The 11,146-nt window shown below is 45.5% G+C and overlaps 1 long non-coding RNA gene across 1 annotated transcript; it reads right to left on the reverse strand.

Moving 5' to 3' along the window:
• Positions 1 to 1,027: 1,027 nt before the first annotated feature.
• Positions 1,028 to 3,376, reverse strand: LOC144771530 (uncharacterized). Its single transcript, XR_013599330.1, has 6 exons — positions 3,229 to 3,376; positions 2,603 to 2,704; positions 2,428 to 2,506; positions 2,234 to 2,323; positions 1,645 to 1,765; positions 1,028 to 1,368 (listed from the first exon to the last, which is right to left on the reverse strand). It is a non-coding gene; the product is annotated as an uncharacterized LOC144771530 (long non-coding RNA).
• Between the last annotated feature and the right edge of the window lie 7,770 nt (positions 3,377 to 11,146).

Here is an 11,146-nt window from a genome sequence, read left to right on the forward strand (position 1 = left end):
AGTCATCTGCGGCGTACCTCAAGGCTCCTCACTCAGTCCCACCCTCTTCAACGTCTACATGAGTCCCCTCGCCTCCATCGCACGTCAACACAACCTCCACATCATCTCCTACGCCGACGACACCCAGCTAATCCTTTCCCTCACCAAAGACCCCAACACCGCCAAAAACAACCTTCACGAAGGTATGAAAGAAGTAGCCGAATGGATGAAACAGAGCCGCTTAAAACTCAACTCAGACAAAACGGAGGTGCTCATCCTAGGATCCTCCCCCTCAGCTTGGGATGACTCCTGGTGGCCTTCCGCTTTGGGATCAGCGCCCACACCCACAGACCATGCACGTAACCTTGGCTTCATTCTAGACTCCTCTCTCTCAATGTCCAGACAAGTCAACGCCGTATCGTCCTCCTGCTTCAACGTCCTTCGCATTCTCAAAAAGATCTTCCGCTGGATCCCCCTCGAAACAAGAAAAACTGTCACCCATGCACTGGTCACGAGTCGACTGGTCTATGGCAACACACTCTACGCCGGAATTACAACAAAATTGCAGAAAAAGCTCCAGCGCATCCAAAACGCATCAGCGAGACTCATATTAGACATCCCGCGCCAAGAGCACATCACCGGTCACCTAAAAAACCTCCACTGGCTTCCCGTCAACAAAAGAATTACTTTCCGCCTTCTTACCCACGCACACAAGGCCCTTTATAAGCTAGGACCCGAATGCCTCAACACCCGACTGTCCTTCTACTATCCCACCCGCCAACTAAGATCATCCAATCAAGCCCTCGCCGCAGTCCCGCGCATCCGAAAAACCACCATGGGTGGCAGATCCTTCTCCTTCCTGGCTGCCAAGACCTGGAACTCACTCCCCACCCACCTCCGCCTTACTCAGAATCACATCTCCTTCAGAAAAGAACTGAAAACATGGCTATTCGACAAACAATGAACCCCTCCCTCTAGCGCCTTGAGACCCTCTGGGTGAGTAGTGCGCTTTATAAATGCCTGAACTTGAACTTGAACTTATGTGATTTCTTTTAAATACATGTACAAAAATTCATATTATAATTACATAATCAGAATAGATAAACATATCTTTTTTTTTAAATAACGAGACAGTTATTATGACCCAGGTCGAGAACCACAAACACAACACATCCACTCAATCACACATCCTAGTCATGCATCATTATACTACAACCGAAAAAACACCCCGTTGTTTTGCACCAGTTTGTCCACTGTACAACCAAAGGTTGGATCTAATTAGAGGAAAGGGCCAACGCGTTTCGGTGGAAGAACTGCAACGGAGACCACCTTCATCAGGACCAGCCAGGGGCAATTTCAACAGTGTGTCTCGCAACCTGGAGTTAGTGTCTGTAAAAAATGTTGGTACAAAGAAGTTTTTACTAGTATGCCCAAATTAATTTGCACAACCTATTTTGAGACAACAATGACGAGGACCATACGTGCTAGGCTCACATGCTATACAAACAGTGCTACCTTATATCCCAAAGGACGTGAAAATACACACTGAGTGTATTGGAAAATAAGAAAATGATGACAAAAAGAGGGGTCGGGCGGTGATATGGAGTTTTTGGCCAGAAAATCTTGCAGAAGGCCTAGTTATAGTTGAAATAACTTGGTATCTACCTCTTTGTTAAAATGTAATGTTCCAACGTGCCAGTACGCTACTCCTTCATTCCTCGACTGAAAGCCAAGGGTTTTAGGCCATTTTCATTAGCTGCCCAAGGACAAAAGCTTCACAACTGTCCTGAAGAGAAGTGCAGAAAACGCACTATTTACTGTAACTAGTGACTGCAATAAGGACATGACTCAAGGGGCCTGATTCACAGAATGAACTTAAGACTCAATCCTAAATTTACTACTATTGTGGTATTCACAGAATGCACTTACTACTTTTGGCATTCACAGAATGAACTTACTACTTTTGGTATTCACAGAAGTTAGGATTTTGTCTTAAGTTTGTCTTAAGACAAACTTAAGACAGACTTAAGACAGACTTAAGACAAAATCCTAACTTAAGTCGGTCTTAAGTTTGTCTTAAGACAAACTTAAGACAAAATCCTAACTTCTGTGAATACCAAAAGTAGTAAATTCATTCTGTGAATGCCAAAAGTAGTAAGTGCATTCTGTGAATACCAAAATAGTAGTAAGTTTAGGATTGAGTCTTAAGTTAATTCTGTGAATCGGACCCATAAATAATATGTCTATCAGTTACCTTCACATTCAAAAACTGTAACGGAGCCAGTCAGAACAGTGCTATTGACTCCTGTAGAGTATCAGCTTAAGAAGATTTCAACAGAATGCGCTGCAAAGGTAAAAATCAATGCTTATGTTTAAACTCTCAAAAATGTACACTATACAGACAGGTGCAAGTAAACATCCGTAGAATGCAGCTTGACATTATAATACCTTTCTCTTATGTGCAGAACACCTTTCATACACGTTTCAAGGTAGATCCCGATATACTTCTTATTACTGCTACCCAAATCTGTAGTGGGACAAAGACAAACTATTCTAGTACTCGTCCTCCTCCTGATACTTAACGGAAAAGGACCTAATCACATAGTGACAGCAAAGCACTTACATAATATTTTTCTGTATGACTCCTGCAGTTATCTGATACTTCTCTGCAGACACTGTAACTCTGGTAAAAGCTTTTATAGGATGTATTCATCAAATGGAATACCTATCAAAATAAAAGCATACACAGTATTATATCTACCATTGAACCCCTAAAGATCAGACATATTATTGTAGCTGTATACTAAGGCGAATTGGTGGTATTATTTATACTTTATTCTCATTATTAATGCACGTAAACGGCAGAATATCCTATACAAAAAACGGGTATAAAAAGCTACCCCAGAATAAGTTGTAAACTGATGGAGAAAGATTTTATTCCCAGATACCATATAAACCCATCAGTAACCACCATATATGCTAACCAGGGGTGGTTTTATACATAAACGTAACAGATCTAATCCGTCCCCGCAGTGTATCACCGCCTATCGAAGTTCGGCATTCCTACCGGGCATTGCGCCGACAAACACTCAAACCTCGAAACAAACGAGGAGAGTATCTCTTATAGCAAAAACATTAAATTACAAGACAAAAAGAAAAGCAGCACGTTGCCCAGTATAAACAGTGAGGCGTTCTCTTTGAACATTAATCATTGTTACTCAAATAACCCAGCTCTACTGCACGGCTTACCTGTTTCAAAGTGTTCACATACGTCCCAGAGCTCCACCAGCATACCGGCTGCACTTTGTTGCCGTAATAAACGACTGCAGAAACACGTCGTTTTAAATACTGGTGGCTCACTACTCTGATGCCTAACACCTGTGTGGTCATTGCCGCACGACCTTGCTAGTATATCCGGTTACAAATGTTTCCGGATACAGACAACAACTAAGACGACAGACTAAACGAGTCGTCGCCATATTGGGGGTGAATATTCTCCGTCGTGGCGAAAACATACGTAAATAGGGTGGCTTGCTCTAAACTAACATGGTCTACGGGGGCACAAGGAGTAACGCATCAAAATCAAAGAGTTTATACACGAACATACACCAACATTTTTTACAGACACTAACTCCAGGTTGCGAGACACACTGTTGAAATTGCCCCTGGCTGGTCCTGATGAAGGTGGTCTCCATTGCAGTTCTTCCACCGAAACGCGTTGGCCCTTTCCTCTAATTAGATCCAACCTTTTGTTGTACAGTGGACAAACTGGTGCAAAACAGCGGGGTGTTTTTTCGGTTGTAGTAGAATGATGCATGACTAGGATGTGTGATTGAGTGGATGTGTTGTGTTTTTGGTTCCCGACCTGGGTCATAATAACTGTCTCGTTATTTTAAAAAAAAGATATGTTTATCTATTCTGATTATGTAATTATAATATGAATTTTTGTACATGTATTTAAAAGAAATCACATGAAATACAGTGAATAATCACTTGTTTTCAAAAAAGAAAAAAGGAATTTTTGAATGACAAAAAATGAATAAATAACTTAAAAAGTTGTATATGTGGTTTATGTATGCCCGTGATATTGGAGGCTTTCCCCATTGATAAAGTGGATATAGGTCAAGAGGGAGTTTTCTTTTTTGTTTCTGGTTATTTCACCCCTCAACTCTCTGACCTTTAAGTACATTTGGGAGGGGGTCCCTACTCTTACTCTTTAGATATTATTCTTGCAGATAGAGGAGGAGTCTGTAAATTAATCGGGTCTAATGTTTACGTTCCTGATAATGCCCCTACAGTATACCAAGCCATTTCTAAGCTACATGTCATTTCCGAGTCCATTCATCAGGACACCGGAGATTGGTCTGTGATGGGATGGTTTTGGGGACTACTGTCCACATGGGGATGGAAAGTATTAACTTTCCTTGGGATAATTCTAGCGATCATCTTTTCTTGTTGCCTCTGTTTGCAGTGTGGCCCAGCCATCTGTGGACTTTGTGCCACTGTATGCGTTCCAAAACCAGTGTCACAGAAAACAGAGAATATTAGAATGATGTTACAGCAACAACTCAATGAGCTCATGACCATTGACATCGACTCAGACTAACATGAGTCCTTTGTGCTTTGCCTGAGTATGGCAAAAGGAGGGCCCGAGGTTCCGTGGTTTTCGACTCCGCTTCGTATTTAGCCGCCATTTTGTGTTCAGCCGCCATTTTGTGTTGCCTTACTCAGGCAGCACGGCAAACGCAGTGTTTTTGCTTCTTCAGCTGCTACGTGTCTTGTCTGTTAAAGAGTAACCCTTTGTCCTTGATTACGAAACTGATGTTAGGGCCTGGCCGAGTCTGTTAAAACCATGTCTAGACTGATTAATCCTTGCTTTACTCCACTGTTTGGGTCCCACCATTCTTTCTGACTTTATCTTATTTGACTGGCCTTCGCTATTCTCTTCGTGTATTCTCTTGTTACATAAACTATCCTTTGAAGCATACGAACATGCTCTACCACCTGCAAATTGAATTACAGGCACTAGTGTTGATTAACTTGAGGGGAGGAGAGCACACGGGGTCTGAAAGGAGGGTGTGTTTTGGACATTCGATAGCTTGTTTTCGAACTAATCCTATTCGTTGGTTTTGTATGTTTTGGGAGTGGGCATTGTAAACCTATGACCTATAAGAGATTGTGAGCCACGGAGTTAAGTGGCAGTCTCCTAAGAACTTACCTCTGTTGTACTTCTTGGACAACTGTGCTTGGCTACAGCTAATAAACTTATTTTCTACGCCCAACAGAGTGTCTCGTGTCTCTGTCTAACAAGGCAGGTGAACCTGGAGATATTAGGCGTGCCCTGCGCCGCCCGGCCCATAAGGCCCGGTTCTCCAACACTCCCGGGGGCCTCTCAGTTGGCTCAGCCACATCCCTTGTTGAGCCTTCTGTGCCAGTTTTGCTCCTAGTACTGCGCCTCCTGGCATTTGTAACAGGTGCCAGTAGGCAACTAAGGCTGGTGGCCTCCTCACTATCCCCCTCCAAGAACGTTGTTGCCATCAACTGCAGCAGTCTGGAGTTGTTTTACTACATTGGTGGCCTGGATGAGACCCCTGGCCACATCCTCACAGCAGTGGCTCATCTGCACTTGCATGCTGACAGCATGACATGAAAGTTGAGTTGTTGTTGTGCTCAACCTATTGATGGCCCTGGTGTAGCCGTCTCTGACCCAATCCAATTGTGATGCCTCCAACGATGGGATGCATGGTCTTCCTGCATGACCCTGCACAAGTCATGCATAGATTTTGTCACATTTGGAAAGTTCTCATTGTTTGCCCTTTGCCCTTCCACAACAGCAGTGGTGAGCGCTTTCAGGCAGTCACGTATGTCTCCCATGTTTGTTACCATTGTTCCTAGTTGGCCCGGCAATATCCTCATGTTTTTGCATTGCAGACACTGGACCTTGAGCATCTCGCTGTCCAGCCCACTCCAGGCAGCAGCCCCATTGTCTTCTGCAGCCGTCATGATTGCCCCGGCCCTTCGCCTGCGGAAATAGATGGACGTGTGCCACATTGGAACCTCTGTTGGTGGTTGGGGTGTATGGCCAGCCTGCTGTGTTTCTGTTTGGTTCTCTTCCTCACTCTCCAAATCAGGCAGTGGTGGGACTACTTTCCTGCGTCGAGTGTTTGCAGGTATGGGTGAGGATGCTGGCACTTCTGATTCCTCCTCAGACTGTGCATCATGTCCCTGTGAGTCGTGGACATCAGCCACATCACTCTCCTGCGCAGCTGCATCTGTGATTTGAAACAGGGCAAGTTTAGTACTTTTTGTTGTACATGTATGTGACAAAGCGCATGACATTGTTTAATAAAGTTATTTTGTTACAGACAGGGTCTAGTTTAGTCACTTCCTTACTGTACACTCCTGCACTAAAGCTGTTTTGGTCCCTCCTTGCCTTACCCGTACATTGGTCAGTATACTACTCCCATAATGCCTTTGGGTGTTGCAAGGAAAACGTGGACTGTCCCTACACTACGCAAGATCTGCATTGGGGGCTATTTTAGTCAGATGTAAAATTAAAATATATGTTGCTGTGATCTCACCTTGTGAAGTTCCAGCCTGTTCAGAGGTGTCTATCTGGGTGATGCCGACATCTTCCTCTGGCTGCAGTGTAGATTCTACCATGTCCTTCAGGGGTGTGTTGCCACATTCCACAGATGCCCCCCCTCCAGTTTTTTAGCCTCTGCAAGCTTTGCAGCCACCCTCTCTTTTGCTCGGCTGCGCACGTCATACCAGCACTTGCGCAGGTTTGAGATTGTGTTGTTTGACCCCCACTGCATTTACCTTCGATTGGATAGCCAGCCAAATCATTCTTTTTACTGACTCTGCAACCTGCAGAGACAGTTTTCCAAAGAGTTTATCATAGCTCAGCACCACTTCCTCAATGAGGATTTCCAGTTCTTTTTCGCTGAATTTCAGCTTCCTTTTCCTTCCTTCATCTTTCTTGTACCTTTTGTCTGTAGCCATGCTGTTGTTTTGGCACAGATTCTGCTTCCAAAACAGCTTGTTCCTGCTCAGCCCAAACAGTCTGGCTCCTCCTCTGACTCTCTCTGGGAACAGGTGTGTTCCTGGTTGTGATGTCATCCATGTATTAGTTTTTGCGATTTCATAATAGCGATTTCTTAAAAATCGCTATTAAGGAATCACAAAAATGATTCTTGATGCATGTGTCCCTAAATGTCCTGATTTGCAAATCAACCCTTCATGTCTGTGGTTCCCTCTTTCAGCATGGACAAACTAGCGAATCCGCTATGTCTTACTGGCACTCTAACACAGTTTAACCCTCTCCAAGCACTTTCACGGCCCTCCACAGCATCTTCACAATCCGGCCATCTGAACCTGAGCACAGGGTCATCAAAATACAATAAACTCAAAGTTACATGCAACAATGTGACTTCTGAGAAACTCTGTCTATTGCTGAGCTCTGCCTTTCACTATTGTCTTACTGATCACCTTTATATCTGTGGCATTGACCTCTCTGTTTTGCTTTGGTAGCATGAGCCTTAAGGCCTGATTTAGAGTTTACTCTGCCATTCCGAGGGATCTCCGTCCACCAAATTTAGAGTTGTCCACAGTCCCTGCATATAACTCTCTACCTTGACCAGAATCTCTGTCATGGCGGTTCCTTAAAATGTAGTAAAACGTTTGACGGATGATACCGTCAGCCATGATGGCCGGCCATAAAGCCTTTCAAAACTTTTCTTTTCTCTGAAAACTTAGTCCCAAAGGGGGAGTATTTTTTTGATAAACAAAAACGTAATGGCCCATTTGATTCTTGCTAGTGGTCATTGCAAGTGGTCATATGAAACACTGTAAGAGTTTTGCGACCCCTTTACAAAGCTGCATGCATAGCTATTTCATAGAACATTTCAAATTTCTTGAGCATATGCTTATATAACAATTCAAGGTGCTGGTGGCATACACTTTTAACAGATAATATTTTAAACAAATCAAAAAAGTTTAAATTCACTTAAAAAAACGAAATCATTTTTCATTTGTTGGTCAGAATTGGAGGTATCCAAAGTTTTATTTTCCGCAAGTGAAATTTCAGGTTTTCACAAAAGTTGTGAATTTTCCTAGTTTACTGTTGACTGTGCAACATGTGTTATCCACAGTGCAAAACTGTGCATTTGAAGAGTGGGCTGCTTGTCCCCAATATGGAATTGTACTCTATGTAGAATTCTTGTAAAAAAAAAAAGACACATTACATTCCCAGTGGTACGCCTGGAAACCAGCAAATGGTGCAGCTTATAAGACATAAGCCTTTTCTACCTATGCACCCAGGATCCGGAACGACATCCTGTATCCATCAGAACCTCCCAAACACTTCTCCAATTTAGGAGAAAGTTGAAGACTCATGGGTGGGGGAGGGTATTCTCAACAACATGTGATAATTACTGCACAATTAGCTTAACGCAACTCTTCACATCGCAGTCTATCGCGGGAAAATAACACTGTGTTAACATTGCATTCTCAACACAGTGGTACCATGCGATAGGCTCACGAGAACGCATCAAATGTCTGCGATAAAGTCAACGTGACGCCGCAAAGATGCGAAACACAAACACAAAAAAAGTTGCGATGAGGCCAATCGCAATACAAAATTCCGCGAAAATCAGCGACAGGCCTGCAATTCCCACGCGTCATGCGGGCAAATGCACTATAAAAGCAACAAAAAAAACATACCAAAACCAAACCTAACTGAGTAGCACCATGGATGCACCCGGACCGAGTGCAGAGGACAACCCGAACCCCACAAGCCCCACGGAGGACCAGCCAGGAACCCCTTGTACGGGGAAGGGCAAGGAGAAGCGGAAGAGGAAGACAGTGTTCATTCCACAGGAAGACCGGATCATCATCACAGAGGTTATAGAACACTACCAACAACTGTTCATCACCTCCACTGCGTCATTGGCAACACAAACGGAAATATGGCAGTCCATCGTCAACCACGTCAATGCAGTTGGAGTATCGAGGAGGTCCATGGAGGAGGTCAAGAGGCGCTGGCATGATGTGCAAAGCCATACCAAACAGAAACTCGCCGCCAACAGGAAGGCAGCAAAGGCGACTGGAGGTGGAAGTCCAGCGCCATCAGTGTGGAGACGGTGCAAGGAGTTGGGGTGTGGACACAGCTCGAAATGACCTGACACAACAGCAACAGGGTGAGTAACCACCAGGGACTGGGTGGTCGGAGGGAGATGTGCACAATGGCACATGTGCACAATCATGTGTAGCACACTGCACACGCACAATGATAGTGGAACATGTCCCTGATACTGCACACTGCAGCACACATAGAAACACCAAGTAGGCCCCCATCCACAATGTGCACAAATGGGCCCCCTCCATATCACCAGTGCCACAACCTATCCATGCACATGTGCCGAATCCAGAAAAGCAGCGGCTTCGTGAGCCACACTGACAATGCAAGTGACGCTGCATGACTGATAGAATGGCTGCAGTCAAAATAATTGACATGGTGCACAAGTCGACATTGAGGTGGCCCAGTGTGGATCACATCCGTAAAGGAGCAGGTCACACCCTGACACATCCACGTGCACCTACAACCCATGAGTGAAAAAACACATCTGCAAACAAACAATGCACAGGAGCACAAAATCTGTCCAAGAACACAAATGACCCAAGTCACAAACATCCCAGCACCCGAAAAGCAAACAAGTTAAAGGCACACCACCTCAAAGGGATAGGGGTCGCTAAATCAGACCTGCAGGGGCGACACTCCCACAATGCAACACACACAAATAGCAATCACAGCACATCAACATTGACAGCAATGTGGTACAAAGTGCAACACTTACACTACAGGACAGAGGACACAACTGGTGCTGCTTGTGCGCAGTAACTGGCCACTCACATCTGGCATTGCATGACACTGTGAGATGATGATGTACGAGTACAACCACACATCCGTCATGTAGTCGAAATGTCCACTGTCTCCCATCAAATAGCCAGCTCCACCAAAACAGTCACAATGTGCATTGTTATGTAGTATGTATGTAAACAATTACAAAGTGCAAACATCCATGGGACACTCTGTAAACCTGCATCTCCCCTTCACATTGCAGAGGGACAATAAACACCTCCTGCAGAGCAGACCACATATCTCATCAGTGATGATGAAGAGGACACCCTGCACATATGCTCAGACACCCTCCAACGGCTAATGGACAGCCTCTGCACCCCACCCCTGAAGTAGGGCAGCTCAGCTGACTCGAGGTGACCCCACCCCCTGCACCGACCACACAGCAGGAAGCACACACCACCACGGCTGTCTTCCAGGACCCCCATGACCAACACATGGAATTCCAACGCCGTGTGTTGGGTTGCCAGGAGTAGATGGCTGATCAGCTGCGGGTGGGTTTCGACCTCGTGGCTGCTGAACTCGATGCCCTACGTGGCAGTCAGAGTCCCATCAGGGACCACTTACAGTCCCTAACGGACACCCACTGTCAGCACCATGCACTCCGACAATCCTTGGCTGACCGCTGGGGCCATTACTCGGATACAAGAACTGTCTAGTCAGACAGGCACCAGCAATGATAGCACCGAGTTGGCACAGATGGGCAGGACAATGGAGACCATGGAGCCAATGCAGGCCGGAAGTAGGGCTGCCAAGGCTGAACAGCAGCGAGATGTAGCTGGGATTTTCCATGCCTTGCAGTTCCTCATCTTGCCATTGCTGCCACTGAGCCTGTCCCAGGTAACTGCTTCGGGAGCTTTGACACACACCTCCCTGGCCCTTGATGTGTCAGTAGCACACAGTGATGCAGCCCTATCACCTCTGCCCCCTGATGTGCCAGTGGCACACAGTGATGCAGCCGTAACACCACCACACACACCTGACACACCAGACACAGAAGATGTATCAGAGGAGTAAGATGTGGATGGTAATGACTGAGTGAGGAAGAAGGTAGTAGCATCCATCCCCGCCATATGGCGTGTACCTGCCTGGTTCAGCCCTATGCATCATGCCCTGGGACAACACCTCCCACTGTCCCCGGAACACTCTGCGACATTCACCTGGTCCCCGACATGGACTGCCATATCTGCTCTGGTTACCAATGACACAGCAAATCCTGCTGCAGACTAAAGACTTCATGCCAGGGGT

Source organism: Lissotriton helveticus, chromosome 8, assembly GCF_964261635.1.
Source record: "Lissotriton helveticus chromosome 8, aLisHel1.1, whole genome shotgun sequence".
Taxonomy (NCBI): domain Eukaryota; kingdom Metazoa; phylum Chordata; class Amphibia; order Caudata; family Salamandridae; genus Lissotriton; species Lissotriton helveticus.